This window comes from Erythranthe guttata, chromosome 3, assembly GCF_056151865.1.
Source record: "Erythranthe guttata isolate IM_541 chromosome 3, IM_541, whole genome shotgun sequence".
Lineage (NCBI taxonomy): Eukaryota > Viridiplantae > Streptophyta > Magnoliopsida > Lamiales > Phrymaceae > Erythranthe > Erythranthe guttata.
In genome coordinates this window covers 1,195,001-1,210,543 of record NC_142535.1, presented here as the reverse complement: position 1 = coordinate 1,210,543, position 15,543 = coordinate 1,195,001, and the positions used below count along the sequence as shown (strand labels likewise).

The 15,543-nt window shown below is 38.0% G+C and overlaps 2 long non-coding RNA genes across 4 annotated transcripts; one reads left to right on the top strand and one right to left on the bottom strand.

The window, feature by feature from the left end:
* The first annotated feature begins 11,048 nt into the window (after positions 1–11,048).
* Positions 11,049–12,784, top strand: LOC148771472 (uncharacterized). Of its 3 annotated transcripts, none has more exons than XR_016030190.1 (4): positions 11,049–11,189; positions 11,779–11,857; positions 11,947–12,063; positions 12,191–12,784. It is a non-coding gene; the product is annotated as an uncharacterized LOC148771472 (long non-coding RNA). The 3 variants fall into 3 exon arrangements; XR_016030191.1 differs by having other exon boundaries at positions 11,079–11,189; positions 11,771–11,857; XR_016030189.1 differs by lacking the exon at positions 11,049–11,189 and having other exon boundaries at positions 11,399–11,857; positions 12,191–12,781.
* A 1,168-nt stretch (positions 12,785–13,952) lies between these two features.
* LOC105977477 (uncharacterized) lies at positions 13,953–14,927 on the bottom strand. Its single transcript, XR_001174562.2, has 3 exons — positions 14,330–14,927; positions 14,163–14,253; positions 13,953–14,075 (listed from the first exon to the last, which is right to left on the bottom strand). It is a non-coding gene; the product is annotated as an uncharacterized LOC105977477 (long non-coding RNA).
* Between the last annotated feature and the right edge of the window lie 616 nt (positions 14,928–15,543).

The window sequence follows — 15,543 nt, the reverse complement described above, 5'->3', positions numbered from 1 at the left end:
ATCATTCGTCTCTTCATCAAATGTGGCTATGCGGAGTGTGTCCATTGCCACCTCTACTGGAATGACTGCTTCGGTTCCGTAGGTTAACCGAAAAGGTGTTTCACCGGTAGCTGCTTTGGCCGTGGTTCGATAAGACCAAAGGACCGAAGGTAACTCGTCTACCCAGCTGCCTCCTAGCTCGTCTATCCTCTTCTTTAGGCCGTTGATGATGGTTCGATTTGTGGATTCGACCTGACCATTGGCCTGCGGGTGCGCCACTGCCACAAACTTCTGTGTAATTTTCATCTCTTCACACCACGCGCGAATCTTCTTGCCATTGAATTGAGTGCCATTATCCGACACGAGGCTTCGGGGGAGGCCAAATCGGCAACAGATATATTTCCAAATGAAATGCATGACTTCGTCCTCTGTTATTTTTGACAAGGCCTCGGCTTCAACCCACTTGGTGAAATAATCCACCGCGACAATGAGGAATTTCTTCCTACCGGTGGTTTGAGGGAAAGGTCCTACTAGATCAATTCCCCATTGGGCAAAGGGGCATGGGGCGCTCATGATGATCATTTCCTCTCCTGGTTTATGGATAAGTGGGGCAAATTTCTGACATTGTATGCAGCGTTGCACATACTGATGGGTGTCCCTCTTCATGCCGGGCCAATAGTATCCAGCCCGATGTAATTTCTGTATGAGGGCCCGAGCTCCTCCATGTTCTCCACAACCTCCTCGGTGTACTTCGTCCAGAACGTGTTTCACCTCTTGCTTTCCTAAGCATCTCGCATCCACCGTGGTGAAGTTCCTTTTATATAATATCCCATGTCGCACGTAGAAGTGTCTGACTTTATATGCTAAGCGATGTTGCTCTCTAGTTGTACCGGTTCACTCTCCTCTGAAATATGCGAACAAAGGTGTTCGCCAATCGGGCTCCTCGTCGATCATCATGACTCCGGGTGTCGGAGTAGGGGCAATGAGAATGGAGATCTTTCTTTCAACGCAGTCGACGGCTGACGACCCAATTTTAGCGAGGAAATCAGCTCGCTGGTTGTCATTTCTCGGAATCTGATGCACAGTGCAAGCTTCGAAAGTTTCTTGTATCGCTCGGGCTTTGTTTACATATCCCTTCATTCTATCATTCTTCACTTCGTAATCTCCTTCTAACTGGTGTATAACCAATTGAGAGTCGGAGTTTATTCGCACCACCCGCGCACCAAGTTCTTGGGCGATTTCCATACCTCGGATGAAGGCTTCATACTCCGCCTCATTATGGGATACTCGTGGTAATTTAACAGCAAATTCCACCTTTATTCCCGTAGGATCGATGATTATTATCCCTGCCCCTGCTCCTGTCGCTGTGGATGACCCATCCACGTAGACTCTCCACTCTTTCTCCATAGGTATCCTAGTGGTTTCTCGGATGAAATCTGCCAACGCTTGTCCCTTAACCGAGGTACGAGGTTGATATTGGATTTCATATTGTCCTAACTCGACCGCCCATTTAACAATTCGTCCGGATGCCGTAGGCTGGCCTAGAGTTTGACGAAGTGGTAAGCTCGTACAGATTACCATTGTGTGTGATAAGAAGTAAGGCCGGATTCGCCGCGTAGTGAGGACCAGCGCGTATGCTATTTTTTCAACTTCTAAATACCTAATTTTCGAATTGGTGAGGATCTTGCTGATGTAATAGATCGGTCGTTGTTGACCACTTACTTCTTTGAACAAGACCGAGCTAATCGATTCGTCTCCCACCGATAAATATACGAATAGGGTTTCACCTTTTTCAGGGGTGCTAAGGATGGGCATGCGAGTTAGTGAAATTTTTAGCGCCTCGAATGCGAGTTGGCATTCTTCGGTCCATTCGAACTGTGCCGCTTTTCTCAAGACTTTGAAGAAAGGCAGACTCTTATCAGCCATTCGCGATATGAAGCGAACCAAGGCCACCACCTTTCCTGCTAAAGATTGAACTTCTTTGATGGACCGATGAGGGGTCATTTGGAGTACCGCCTCGACTTTATCTTGGTTTACTTTGATACCTTCTCGGTTAACTACGTATCCGACAAATTTCCCGGCCTTTACTGCGAACGCACATTTTGCAGGGTTCAATTTCATCCCATAAAGGCGAAGGGTGGCGAATGTCTCAGCCAAGTCAGCAAGGTGTGTGGAACACTTCTTGCTTTTGACCAGCATGTCATTGACGTAAACTTCGATGTTGCGCCCGAGCTGAGCTCGAAACATCCTATCCATTAATCTCTGATACGTGGCTCCTGCATTTTTTAGGCCAAAAGGCATCACCACATAACAATAGGTGCCCGTGGCTGTGATAAAGCTTACTGCAGGTTGGTCCCTTTCCTCCAACGGGATCTGGTGGTACCCCTGCGAAGCGTCCATCATACTAAGTAGCTCGCATCCGGCGGTAGCATCTACAAGCTGGTCTATACGGGGCAAGGGATAGTCATCCTTCGGGCAGGCCTTGTTTAAGTCCCGGAAAACAATGCACATCCGCCACTGCCCATTAGTCTTTTGTACCAACACCGCATTAGACAACCATGTAGGGAATTGGATTTCCCTAATATGCCCAATATCGAGAAGTCGTTGGACTTCTTGCTTGATAATTTCGTCATTTTCGACGCCGAAGTGTCGCCGCTTTTGTTTGATAGGTTTGCACTCGGGTCGCAGATTGAGCCTATGTACAGCGGTGCGGGGTGCGATGCCAGTCAGGTCGCTGGGTTGCCAAGCGAAGATGTCTACATTAGATCGCAATAGTGCTATCAACTCATCTCGAAAAGGTGGTTCTAGTTCTTTGCTTATCTGGGTCTGTTTTGACATGCCGGGGTCAAGGTCAATTGTCATCAACTCATCCATGGGCTGTACATGAGCGAATTTATCTTCCGGATCAATTCGATGGCGCTTCTCGTCCCCTAGATCTTCTTTAGTGAAGGTATCACGTCGCCCTTTCTCCGCCACTTTGACCATTTCGACGTAACAGGATCTTGACTGGGCTTGATCACCTCGGACTTCTCCTATTACTCCGTCAACCGGAAATTTGAGTTTTTGGTGAATAGTCGAGGGGATCGCCCGGAAGATGTGCATCATTGGCCGTCCTATCACGATGTTGTACGAGGTGGTGGACCCTTCAACAATGACAAAGTTGACAGTTTGTGTACGTGCTCGAGGTGGTGTTCCCATAGTGACGGGGATCTTGACTTGTCCGATCGGAGTCAAGGATCCTCCTGTGAACCCAAATATCGGGGTAGTGACAGGGAAGATTGGGAGATCAAGTTCCATTTGTAAGAAGCACTCATAAGATATGACATCAACCGAACTTCCCGAGTCAACAAAGGCACGGGCCACATCGTACCCCCCGACGTTGATTGTGATAAGGAGGGGATCGCAATGAAAATCATCGAGATCTACTTCATCCTCGGGTCCAAACGAGATGGTGGGATACTGACGGCGTTTTGATGCAGAGATTTGGCAGATTTCATGGTTATTCTTGAGGTTACCGAGATGACGCCGCCTAGCTCGATGAGTGTCTCCTCCCGTAGGTCCTCCTGAAATCATCTGGATGTATCCTCGTTTGGGTACCGGTGGCGGAGGTGGGATTCGTGCAGGGTTTCCAAATTGAGCTTCGCGCTTTTGCCCTCGGGGGGGGGGGGGGGGGTCTATCTTCACAAAGTCCCCAATTTTGTTGTCTCTGATAAGACGCTCCACCTCATCTTTCAAATGCGAACAATCATCCGTCACGTGTCCGTATTCGTTATGAAAACGACAAAAGGTGCCCAATGCGGGATTTCGGCGAGGCTCTTCTCGGGCAGTCCGGGGCCAACGCAAGTCAGATCTCTTCTCGATTGCGCATAACACATGGGATAAGGGTGCCGTGAGAGGCTGATATGATTGATATCGGGATCCCTTGGCATCCGGGACGGTGCCTCGGCCGGGTATTGTATCTCTTCGGGGCAACATGGGCTCCTTACTTTTTCTTGCTTCGTTGGCTCGCACGTTCAGCGTCTGGTGAGATTCTTCCGTTTTCTGCTGTCGGGCTTCTTCCAGATTAATGAATCTAGATGCTCTTTCCAGCAAATTATCGAAATCAGGTGAGGGTTCCAGCGCTAGGGCTCGAAAGAACTCATCATCCCTTAGTCCTTGTGAAAGAGCTGCCATAAGCACCTCGTCGCTCGTGGTGGGGACTTCCAACGTGGCCGAAGTGAACCGTTTGATGTAGCTCTGAAGACTTTCTTTCTCTTTTTGGCGGATGCTGAACAGCGACAGCGAGGTCTTTTTGCATTTCTTCGAGCTGGCGAATTGATTCATGAAGGCCTTGGCGAACTGTCCAAAGGAGTGTATGCTTCCAGGCGGCAACAAACCGAACCAGGCTTGAGCCGGCCCAGCTAAAGTGGTGACGAAGGCGCGACACTTCACTCCTTCCGTGAGCTGGTGGAGTGATGCTGTGTTGTTGAACCGACTCAGGTGCTCGGCAAGATCTGACGTGCCGTTATACTCGAACATAATTGGTCGGTAATTAGCTGGTATGGGGTCGATCGAGATGCCTGGCGAAGGGGCTAGATCCTGCGAGATCTCGCGTTGGTCCATTCTGCAAGGCTTTTAACTCATCCATATCGCGCCTCAGACTGTCAACCTCCGTCCTAACGCCATGACTGTCCCCCTCTCGATTCTCAGAATAGCTGTCGCACTCATCCTCAGCTCGCCCTTCATTCGGGGAGCGCCTAAGATCTCTCCTAGGCCGGTTATCCTGGGGTAAGGATTGAGTGTAGTTCCGAATGGCCGCGGTGATCATGGTCTCCACCTCGTCTCTGGTGTATGTTCGTTCATTGAAGGCTTGAGCCGGGGCCGTGACTGGTTTTCTCGAAGCAGCTTCGCCACTCTGGAACTCGAAAGAGGGGCTACTCGAGACGAAGGGAATCCGACCTTCCTTTTCAGGCGTGACTAGGGTACATCCTGATTTGTCCTTTAAGACTGACGACGGATCAATGGGCGTATCGCGAGCTGCTGCGTCTAGTTCCTTCTGCAAATTTCGGGCAGTGGTGTCTCCTTCTTCCATTGTTCTCTACGTTTATAGCTCAGATCTGGACTTCCGGGGGCAGATTTCCCGGAAGTTGTTTCCAAAATTTCAAGATCTTTCCCACAGACGGCGCCACTTGATTTGGTCCGTGGGGCTTCCGTCTTCCTCAAGTCACCTTGGTCCGTACTCCGATGAGGGTACCAGCAACGCCGGGAGGGGTTCCCGGCGGGAAAGCTCCGACGATCAAGTCAGTGATCGGAAAAGATGAATATGTATATAATGTTGTAGCAAATAATGTATTTTTCGTGTCCATGTGTGTTTAATGATCCCCCTATTTATAGATGAGGAAACCTTGGCCTCCAAGGTTTCCTTTTTTAGGGTTTGCTCCCCCCTCAAGTCAAGTGTTTGGGCTTCTTTTATTGGGCCTGCTTTAGGTCATGCTTGTACTAGAATCCGAGTCATGGTGTTGCCAGTTCGTTGTTCGAAGGTCGCCGTCCGACATCGTGTCTTATAATAGTAATTCGGCTCTTCTCAACTTGTATTTACTCGTCTCGTCATAGTGGCCCGTATCATATATATATATATATATATAACAATTATAATATATTACAAAAATATATATGTATGTATTTTTATAAGCAATTTTAAATGTACAAAAACCATAACCATTATATATATATATATATATATATATATATATATATATATATATATATATATATATATATATATATATATATATATATATATATATATATATATATATATATATATATATATATATATATATATGTCTTGGGAGGTGGGGGCCACATTTTCCCCCTTTTCTATTTTCTTTCACCTTTTTTCCACCCCATTTAATACCGAAACGGCGCCGTTCCTTTATTCCCCTCCAATCCGAGGCCGCGATTCTTTTCTTTTTGTTTAATTCTGGAAGCACCTCGATTCCGAAAATCTTCGGTGTGGCCCCGTTTACTCAATTTCTTTTCGCTTTTCTTTTTTTTGTTTTTCAAGACTAATATTTCTTGAATATTCCAAAATTGAGCATTAATTTCTAACATATTTTAATATCATTTCCGAACAAAATGTTGTAAAATATTTCACGGTTGACACGTCGATGATGCATTCTTAAACGTTCAAGCAAAATAGTTTCTGACTATATATATGCTCATTAACTGTAAAGTAAGTCATATTGGTGTGAAACATCAACACTGGAATGTTGGAAATTAGGTCTCAGCTCATGACAATGGAAAACGCAAATTAATATGAAATAGTAAATGCATATGAAATATGTAAGATGGTAGAAACCTACCAAAACCTCGTTCAATTTTATGCATAAGTAATTATGTATGACATTAGTCAAAATAAACCCCATAAATTTTGTTACATACACGTAGAGCTCGTTCGATTACCTATATTCGAATTAGATTAAATCTACTACGAAATTTGTTAAAATATGATAAATGTGAGTACATAACATCCCCAACGTATTTAATCATTTCAATTCTAATTCTTAGATGTTATACTATATATTTTTCAAATGGCATAAAATCAAATAATATATTACATAAAAAAAATTACACTACACTTCTTTTGCTTTATAACTATTATAAAACAAATATTATATATATTATTAGTGTGCTAGAGTAAAATAATAAAGAGAAGCAGATAAAAAGTTGTATTTCATTCGTATAGCAAGTACACCTACTTATACAAGGAAATTGCATGCATGGTCATACAAATCATGTGCTTATCCTAGCTAAATAAAAAGCACGTACGTAGCATTAGTGGATATTTACTAGTGTTCGTATAACCATTTTCATTCCTTAGTCAATAAGACATTGATAAATAAGCTAAGTTCATACATCCATTTCTATTCAAATCATGTAGTCACGTGTAGGGGTGATGGAGCACATGCATATGAGTCTTTTAATTGATTGTTGAACTCGACATTGTTATAACAATAACCAATTTAAATTTAATTTCTATCTATTATCAAAGGCGGTGACTATATGCAATCTCACGAATTACTAATGGGAAGACAAAATCTAATTTTTGACCAAATTAATTACTAAAATATTATTATATAACCTTACTAAAATACAAAACCCATAATTATAAAACTTCATAACTTCCTTTTTGCAAGACCACACCAGCAAAACCCATTTTATCTTCTTCACAAACTCATTTTACACAAATTCTTGAAAAAAACAATTCTTCAACTTCTCTAGAAATCCTCAACACCTTAAACCCTCAAATCTTACTAAAACGTGCAAAGGATACCATTGTGGAGTCACGAGACATCAATATGGAGAATTCTATAGAAAAAGTAGATAACAAACTATGAATGAATGTATTTTTATAGCTAGGTGGTCGATTTTTTAAGTTTTCAAACAAAAAATTCGCGAAGTCAAAATTCGACGCATACATGTCAATTTTGTCGCAAAAATTGACATCTAGATGTTATTAATATTATTATTTCTTTGGGTTTTTTGTTTTGTGAGTTATTGACGGAGTAACATAATAATATTATTGTCTATTATTGTCATATAACTGTAAACACAATAATAGTAATGTGGTTGACGGTACTATTACTGTTGTTATAGTAATATTACTGTCAAGTACAATAATATTGATTTTTTTGGCTTTTTATTATGTTTACCTTTGTCGAACGGTCAACATATTAATATTACTCTATTACACAATAATAATGACTTTTGTTGTGTCTATATTACTGTACTAGAGATTAATATAACAATTTTACTGTGGTTAATAGTAATATAGTTAATATTACTGTCAATCACAGCAATATTGTTGTGTAAACGGGGGGAAATATATGTTAAAGAAAAAATATATGTATAAAAAAATCGAAAAAGTCAACGCCGGAAACCGGTGGAAAATCAGGAAGAAGAAAAAAGTCAACGGCGGTGACGGACGAAATTGTCCATAAAATTGTGTTTTGAATCAAAAATGAATAATTTGTTAAAATTTGGTGTCAAATTGAGGTTATATTAAATTAAATGATGAAATTTGAGCATATTAAAATGTGAGGGGCTGTTTTAGTCTTTTACAAACCTCTTAACCATGTGTGGACTATTTTGTAAAAGAGTTTTTTTCTTGATCCATTTATGAATTTTTTTGTAAAATGCCCTAGATTTATAATGTATCAATTCTTCAAAATCACAATTAACAATTAATTGAATACGAGCGAAGTATAACTCATCGAATAGCTACCAACTAGGAGTCTAATAATGGCTCCAGTAGAATCAAATACATGGTTGTTCAAATTTGTTCAATTGTTTTTAAGCTTTCAAAATTGTGAAAAAAATGTGTTTGAGAGTTTGGGTTGATAAACAACCAAGTCAAGCTCAAAAGAGCTCTAATTGAGCATAACACAAATTAATATCAAATAGCTTGTTTTGTTGTACATATTTTCTTCTTATTTTTTTCAATCAAGCTCGACCTCATAGATTATCGGACGAAATATGTGTTCAAGCTTGGTTCATCATGTTAACAAAGTGAGCCCACGATCTTTTGACGAACTCAAACCAAGTATCAAGTAACTTGATGTAATTATTTTTCAGCTCCTCGACTTAGGATTTTCTGTATATATTCTTTAAAGGCCATGTGGAAGTTGGAAGGTTTTTTAGAATTCCATTGATTCCGATCCGAACATTTCCAATATTGGACAATATTTTTCTTTTTGAATTTCAAAATTTTAGATTCTTGATTATTTTTTAACGAGATTCAAATACATATTAGATCCCAAATTCCAATACGATTTTAATTTTCGAAAATATATCCAAAAGTTTGGAAGTTTTCCCCCCAAAAACTACTCTTTAATTATTAGTATTATCATGTATTTTATATAGCCCCCTAGGTACCAAATATATTAGGGATAAACCCAAGCTAAAATCTTCTTTCGACATACCCTCCCAAAGAGGCGAAAGTACTATACTACCCTTATATGCAATTTTCGGCCAAACAGCATTCAGTATTTTTGGTCCTGCATTTTCGCTGATTATTTATTATTATTATTATTATTATTTTAAATTATTTTTATTTATAAACCTGTTTGTTTAATTTATATATAGTTTTATTATTATTTTATTTTTATTTCTTTTTTAGTTTTTCTGTTAAATTTTTTTTTATTTTTTTTATTTTTTTTATCAATATGTTTACTGTACTGAAAATAACTACATGTAACTATATGTAACTGGAGTAAACTATAGTAATTCGTAGTTATGTTCTTTTTCTTTTACCCCATATTTTTAGTCGATCAATTATGTATACATACGAATACTGGCTTATATAAAAAAAAAATCTTAAACCCCAATAACAAAAATTTACAAAATTGAATATTTATATTATAAATCACCGGAACCAATAAAATACAAATCGAAAATACACAAATTATATACATATGTAACTACATGTTACTATATTTAACTAGTAACGTATAATAATGTATAGTAATGTATAGTGTGTATACAGTCTGTTGAACACTGTAACTTGAAGCAGATGTAACTTCAACCAAATTGTTGACACCTTCAAGGAGAGGATCAATGGCTTTCATTAAGTTGCAATTGTAAAATAAAAAATAAAAATAAAAATAATTTAGTGCAAATTAACTAAATTGAAGAAACATCAAAACACTCAAAAATCAACAAATACTGAGAGATCGAGTGATAGAGAGAGAGGCCATAGCTGCCAATGAATCCTCACCCCATTCGCCTCCTACCAAAACCCTAGCCACCGCTAACCACCCAAGGTTCCGCGCTCACAAAATGAAGAAAAATTTATAGAAATAAATCAGACTATATAAAAATGAACGAAATTACCATCAAAATATAGGTCCTGACGATAGAAATCCAACGGTATTTAAACCATCGAATTCTGACCACCAGAGAGAGAGTTATGACCCCGGGAAGCAACTTCGCCGGTTGGCGGAACATAAAATACACCTCCGGCAAGATCCACCATCGTCCAAATATGCGTCGACTGAAAAAAAAAATTGCATAAACAGATTCAACGCTCCAAACTGAATGAAATCACCACCAAAAGAAAGATCTCGACGAGAGAAATCCAACGATATCCAAACCATCGAATTCTAACTACCGGAGAGAGGGTTATGACTCCGGGAAACAACTTCACCGGTTGGAAATCTATGGGGACGGGATTTGAATCTGAGAGTTGAGATAGTAAGAGAGAGACCACAGTAAGTTGCTAGGATTTAAAACTGATTTTAAAAAGACATTTTAAGTACTTTAGGACGGGCAAAAGAGTATGTCATATTAATTTCAAAATGGCACAAGATTGTAATTAGCTTAGGGTGGTTAGTTATATATAATTTCCATATAATTTCCATATAAAGAAAGTCTTTAAAAAAATCCCTTTATATTATGGGGAAATGTGAGATAACCCCCTAATTTTAAAAATATATATGGATAGGTCCTATGGATTTTTTTTTTCTAGTCAAAAACCCAAATTTCAATCTTAATTTGATAGACCCCCTTGAAAAAATTGAAATACCTATTTTACCCTTTTAGTTACAATTCAAACCCTAACCCACCTTTTATCTTCCACAAACTTTGCAGCCGTTTTTCTCATTCTTCTGCCTCCCTCTTTCTTCTTTCTCTCTCCAACTCACTTTCTCTCTCTAACTCTTCTTTCTCTCTCCTTCTCCCTCTCTCTTTCTTCTTTCTCTCTCTAAGTCACTACCTCTCTTCGGCATACAACTCTCCGCGGCCACCTCTACTCCCCACCGCCTTGCGCCGCCCATCGCCGTTGCTTCCTCCCACCTCATTGTGCCGCCGACGTTGCCCTCCCACACAGGGGCGGACCCAGGGGGTTTTGGGTGGGGGGGCGAAAAAAAAGTTTTGGGGTAAAATGGTATAAAATTTAAACTTTGGGGGGATAAAGTGTATAAATTAATACATAAATAAGCCAAAATATTAAAAAAATAAAAAAAAAAGGTAAAAAAAAAAATTTCTGCAGGGGCGGGTGCCCCCCAACACAAGGCTTCGGTCCGCCCCTGCTCCCACAGCCTTGCGCCGCCCCTGCTCCTCCCACAGCCTTGTGCCGCCGCCACTTTTCGTTTGCTCGACGCCAATCGCCGCCTTGAATCACCCGTCCAAATCGAATATACTCGGTGATGCAAAAAACATGATGGATGAGGGTTTGTTTGTTTTAAATTCGTTTTAAATCTCTTTCTACTTCCGTTTGAAGAAATAGTTTCTACGTTATTATTTTTTTTTTTTTTTTTTTAGGGATGGCTCAAACCAGATCTATTATTTCTTATAAAATAAAACACAGATCTACTATGTTTTTCAAGATCTATGAATAATTAATATTAAAATCTTTTTCGTTGCATTAATTTGATTTTTTATTTTGTTTGATTCTTATCTTGTTCATTTTTGTTATAATTCATATGTAATTTATTTTTTTGTATTTATTTGAAAATGATCCGAAATACCTCAAATGTGAGAGCTTTGCTTGTCTGTAGTAGAAACTTAATCAGTAGTGGTTACTTAGATGGATGATTTGGTTCAGGCTACATATAACTGACTATAGAATTTGTAGTATACTATATGTAGTCATATGCAGTCATATGTAGTCATGTCTACATATAACTATACATGACTATAGAATTTGTAGTATACTATAGTCATTTGTAGTCGATTTCAATATGGTAAATTTATCTAAAAAAAACCGCGAATAGAAATAGAAATATAAATTCTAATAATGCTCTCTTTCTAGTAATGCAGTCCATTGTTCAATAAGAAAGTCGTGCTTCGGCGACTGGTTAGCAATCAGGCGCAACGTAGGGGAAGAAGGGCAATAGAGGTATGCTAAGTTGACACTTAGTAAGTTACATTTTGAAAATGGTGATATATTGTCCGACTTTGATGTCTTCTTGGTGAAATTACATTCAGGTATTGAAAAGACTGGCTCACCGTAGAGTAATGTACCATTCTTACTCGGTTCAAGTTCATGGCTATATATGTTCATCCACAAATGATGACAGTGGTTCATTTACTCTAGTACATGGTGTAAGTTTCTCTTTCTCAAAAAGTCAATCTAGAGGGGTGCTCCCGTTTTCATTTATTCGATTAGTTAATGTGCTAATGATTTCATATTTCCAATATGATTGAGGGTTTGAATTATTTTTATGTTCAGTATCATGGCAATTCTTCTTTGAGACATTGGCTTCAACAAGCAGATTGGCTACCAACTCTTGAAGCTACTCTCGTGTTGGATGAGGAGTATGTCAGGCGAGTCGGTGATGATACAGTGGGAGGACCGGCAGTTTCTCGACAATTACGTCTTATTCGAAACTTGGATGTACTTGTTTCAGTGTAGGAGAGATTTGCGTTATCAAGTCATAAATAGTCACACGTGGTCATATACATATAGTCATATTTAGTCACGTGTAGTCATATACATGTAGTCATATATAGTCACGTGTAGTCATATACATGTAGTCATATATAGTCACGTGTAGTCATATACATGTAGTCATATATAGTCATGTGTAGTCATATATAGTCACGTGTAGTCATATATAGTCACGTGTAGTCATATACATGTAGTCATATATAGTCATGTGTAGTCATATACATGTAGTCATATATAGTCATGTGTAGTCATGTACATGTAGTCATATATAGTCACGTGTAGTAACTCGTAGTAATATATTGTTATATATAAGCTATATATATAAGTTATGTGTTTTTTCTGATGTATAGTGATGTTGATGATTGTGTTTTTCCAATTTTTTGTTGGGTATTAATTGGTTTATAATATCAAGATTAAATTGTGAATTTTTGTTTTTGGTGTAGATGAAGTTTTTTTTTATATAATCATATGTAATATATATACCATAGTCATGTGTAGTCAATTTCAATACAGTAAATTTATCAAAATATTGAAACAAAATTAAAAATTAAAAATTAAAAAAAAATTAAAAAAATTAAAAAATTAAAAAAATTAAAAATTTTAAAAAATTAAAAAATTAAAAAAATTAAAAAAAATTAAAAATTACAAAAATTAAACAATTTTAAAAAATTAAAAAAAAATTAAAAAATTAAAAATACAATAGAGGTATGTATAAAAAATAATAATAAAATAAACATTTATAATTTTTTATTAAAAAAATCTGATAATATGATAAATGCAGGTCTAAATGTTAATTGCAGTTGATCATAATGCTGAATGCAGTTAGTAAAAATACTGAATGCAGTTGGGCAAAAAATAGATATAAGGACACAATAGTACTTTTGCCTCCCCAGGGGGTTATCTCAAAGGAAGAATTTTAGGGGTAGACCTATCCCTATATATTTTCCATATTAAGGGTGTATATCAAATGGACCCTTATATTATATGTGACTAATGAAATAGAAATTCTAAAGTTCGTATATTCTGATTAAAAAAGAAATCTAACTCTGGAAAAATTTCCTTCGAAATTCCACAATTCCAATTTCCGATTTTCTCCTAAATAAAATTGAAATTATTTTTTCAAATTTCAATTTTTTTTCCCAAATGTGCTAATCGCAGTTCTTTTCATCCGATTTTCGTGCATAGCCGTATTATGAACAGGGTAATTAGATGTTATACATGTTAATCGTAGATCTGCACATAATTACACACACTCATATATATATAAAAGTGTGTGTATTTAGCGAGTGATAATTTGTCGTCACCAATAGTTAAAAGAGTAAAAAGCAGTTTACCCTCTAAACAAATGCCCGTTTTGCACTTTGCCCCCCAAACAAAAAAAATTTGCACGTTCTTACCTAAACTCCGGTTTTTGTTGCACGGTGCCTCAAAATTGGAATATTCAGGCCATTTTGACCGGAATCTTCCACACGTGCTTTTCACGTGAGTTTTAAAGGGGCAAAAGAGTCTATTCACTTACCTTCATAATAAAAAGAAAAAAAACAAAAAAGAAGCAGAAGAAGAAGCTGGGAAAATCTGCAATTGGCTGAGAATGGGAATGGCCGAATGGGTTTCTCTTAGTTTTCTTCCCGGAGGAACACCACATGCTTTCTTCAATTTTATCGAGCTGCAATTCGAGACGTTTTTTAAATCAGAGACGAAATTAAATTTATTTCAATAAAAAAGTACAAATATTGATGAGTTGGGTTCTTACTGTGATGATTGGTAGCAAAGGCCCGAATATTTCTTCAGTCATAATCTGAGCATCTAGTGGAGGATCCAATAAAATTGTGGGCTCAATCATCCTGTAATTGTCGAATATTTTAATTCTCCGAAAACATAAATTTAAATAAATAAATAAGAAATTAAAAGGGTACTAACAAATTTTCTCGGTCGAGTGAACCACCGTAGACAATGGAAGCTGCGACACCAGGTTCCTCGAGAAGATTGCATATTCTATCGAAATGATTCTTGTTCACAATTCTGCAAATACTCTGCAAGTTTTGCACGTTGTCACCGTAAAATCTTCAGAGAAACCCATTCCACCGTAAATTTATGTTGTTGTTGTTATATTCAAATTCACCACGAAATCGATTATGAGGGTAGAGGGGATCTCGTCGGTGCCGCCGTGGTTTATCTAGATGAAGAAGAAGTCGGTTCCGAAATGTCCGATTTGAGGGTAGAAATGGCGGATCACAACCCTTCTTTTTCTTTCTTCTTTTTCTTTGTTTTTTCTTTTTTTTTTTTTTTTTTTTTTTTGTTTTTTTTTTTATGAAGAAGGTAAGTGAATAGACTCTTTTGCCCCTTTAAAACTCACGTGAAAAGCACGTGTGGAAGATTCCGGTCAAAATGGCCTGAATATTCCAATTTTGAGGCACCGTGCAACAAAAACCGGAGTTTAGGTAAGAACGTGCAAATTTTTTTTGTTTGGGGGGCAAAGTGCAAAACGGGCATTTGTTTAGAGGGTAAACTGCTTTTTACTCTAGTTAAAAATTACATGATATAGATAATTGGGTTAAGCATCTAACTTCCCGGTTTACATGATATAGATAATTCGGTTTGTCAGTTGGTGGCGGTGGGTTGTCTCTTAAGTCTATCAGTTTTTTGGACATAAAATTAAGGGTAAATTACACCCACACCCCTAAGGTATGATTAAATAATTTTAAGATTCCTGGGGTATCGATAATTACAGTCACCCCCGAGACGTAGTTAAAAACTCTAACGGGATAATGCATTGGATAAATTATTCCGATAGGTTCTAATGGACTATTACTTTTAGCTAATGGTGGAGATAACATAGAGTTATGGGGAGTTATGGGGTGTCATGGCTCACCCAATATTTCTTAAATCACCCATAACTTTTTGTTATCTCCACCACTTCCTGAAACCAATAGTCCGTTAGAACTCTATCGTAATAACTTATCCAATGCATTATCCCATTAGAGTTTATAACTACGTTTCAGGGGGTGAGTGTAATTATCGATACCACAGGAACCTTAAAGTTATTTAAGCATACCTCAGGGGTGTGGGTGTAATTTATCCTAAAATTAAAATATCATTTGTTGTATTTTCTATTTGCTTTAAGTTTAGATGAC